General features: G+C 62.3%; 1 pseudogene; it reads right to left on the reverse strand.

The window, feature by feature from the left end:
• Positions 1–707: 707 nt before the first annotated feature.
• Positions 708–2,502, reverse strand: LOC125511064 (anthocyanidin 5,3-O-glucosyltransferase pseudogene; annotated as a pseudogene).

Raw genomic sequence — 2,502 nt, forward strand, 5'->3', positions numbered from 1 at the left:
AGCCACACTCAGCCCGCATCCCCCGTGCAATGCAGTCTGAACGTACCCAGGGAACCAAACACGGCCGTTGTTTCTTGAACCGCTGCTTAAGCCCCTCGCATAGGCCCACTCAGCTGAACAATGCCCATATCTAAAAAAAAGTTGGACGGTGCTCATGCATTTCGTTTGCTGGCAGGGCCGCTTGCATCGAACGTTTTCGTTCGCTCGAGTGGCTTCCTCCTAGCAAACGTTTCTTTCGCACTGAGGTACCTGGGGATCGAACGTCGGACCATTATTGGGTCATTTTTTATTGGAAATCCTATCTGGCAATCGTTTGCTGGGAGAGAGGTGACAAATGAACCCTTTTGATGGCAGTTTCAGTTCTAATACAAGATCAAGCGGTGGCAGTTTTAAACGAAAAAATTGCCTTCTCTGACAGAATCTATCATGTCGCACAGAAGAAACTTTCACACTCTCGCAACTAAAAATGTCAATCAAAATCGTGTAAGATATGTTTGCATGTTGAGGTGGATATTTTCATGTGCATGAATGCATGTTGTGGTAGGCCTTTTGCCATGCATGTTGCTTGATGATGTGGCATGCTTACATGTTGAGAGAAATATGTTAGTGGGGCTAGCTATTTAGATATAGAAGATGCCACCCACTATTGACGAACGTTCGCCAGGTAAGGGGTCCTTTTTATTGAGTTGAGCAATTGCTCGGTTCCCTAAAAAAAAGCAATTGCTCAGTATTTATATACTATCACACACAGTAATGAACAACATCTTGCAGCACGCGATGCAGTCGTACTACTCGATCCAAGGTCACACGTGCACACATGCAGCACCTCGCGTACGTGACGTCCGAAATCCCGACGGTGAGCTCAGCTGTCGGCGGCGCTCTTCCACTGTCTCGCGAGATCCACCAGCGCGGCCCTCGACTCGCCGCCGTCGCCCACCGCCTCCTCCGCCAGCCGCATGGCCGCCCGCGTCCGCTGCCGGAGCTCCCTCCCGCCGTCGGACTCGATCAGCCACCGCACCTTGGCCGCCACCTCGTCGGACTCGACCATCTTCTTGTCGTACCCTTCCATGGGCACGGCCAGCCGCATCTCCTCGACGAGGAATACTCTGTTCATGCGCTGCTCCGCGTACAGCGGCCACGCCAGCATCGGCACGCCCGCCATGATAGCTTCCAGCACCGAGTTCCAGCCGCAGTGCGTTACGAAGCCGCCGACCGCTCCGTGCGCCAGCACCTGCCGCTGAGGCGCCCAGGACATGACCACCAGCCCCCTGTCCTTGGTCCGCTGCAGGAAGCCTTCCGGGAACAGCTCGTCGATGTCGCCGTCGTCGTCTCCGTCGGCCGGCGGCCGGCGCTCGGCGCCGGGCGGGGGCGGGCGCCGCACGACCCACAGGAACCGCTGCCCGCTTGTTTCCAGGCCCGCCGCTATCTCCTTGACCTGCTCCGCGCTGAAGCGGCCCATGCTGCCGAAGCAGAGGAACACCACGCTGGCGTCGGGCTGGCCGTCGAGCCACGCGAGGCACTCCTGGCGCTTTGACGCCCCGGTCTCCTCGTCGTGCTTAATCAGCGGCCCCACGCAGTACAGCGGCGGCGTCGGCCGGCACTGCGGATTGCAGAGGCCTGCCACGATGGCGTCGGCGGCGCCCGGCTCTAGGGACCGGCAGCCGTTGACGAGGACGCCCATGGAGTCGCACATCCTTAGGCCCAAGTCCACGAAGTGCCTGTTGCTCAAGCTCTCGCGATCTTGGATGGCCCCGGCGAGGTGATCCGCCGGTATGGGCGGCAGTCCCGGGGCGTGCACGGGGTCGCCGCCCATGTCCCCGAAGCCGAGGGTGGTCCGCTCGTCGATGACCGGGTGGTAGAGCCCGAACGCGACGCTGCCGACGCAGGTGGTGAAGAAGAAGTAGGTGGGCACGCCGAGCTTGGCGCCGACGTCGAGCGCGGCGCTGCAGAAGAAGTCGATGAGGAGGGCGGCCGGGGGCGCGGCGCGGAGGAAGTCGCGCAGGTCCGGGTTGGCGGCGCGCGCGAGCTCGAAGAGCCTGGCCTCGAAGCTGCGGCTGCAGGCGGCGGCCACGTCGGGGGCGAGCGCGGCCGGGGGCAGGCAGTGGAAGGCGAGCGCCGGGTTGGCGGCCGCGGCGGCGTGGAGGAGCGACGAGGACGCGCCGCCGCCGCCGAGCACGACGGTGACCCGGAGGCCCTGCGCGACCAGCAGCTTGCCGAGCTCCACCACGGGGACCAGGTGGCCCGCCATCCCCGGCGGCGAGTACATGACGACGACGGGCGGCTTCCTGGCGAGGTCGCCGTGGCCGTTTTGTGCCTGGCCTGCCATTTCTGTCGGGAGAGCGAGCGGCGAGAAGACGACGAGGGAGATACTGATCAGCGCTGCCGCCGTGTCGTCCCAGGTCGCAGTTGCACCGCCTGGCTGAGTCAAGGAGAGAGAGAGAGAGTGAGTGGGATATTTGTAGTAGACGACGGCGGGCGGCCGGCGTTCTTGGGAGCCACGTG

Source organism: Triticum urartu, chromosome 5A (genome assembly GCF_056163025.1).
Source record: "Triticum urartu cultivar PI428250 chromosome 5A, HENAU_Tu73, whole genome shotgun sequence".
NCBI classification, from domain to species: Eukaryota; Viridiplantae; Streptophyta; class Magnoliopsida; order Poales; family Poaceae; genus Triticum; species Triticum urartu.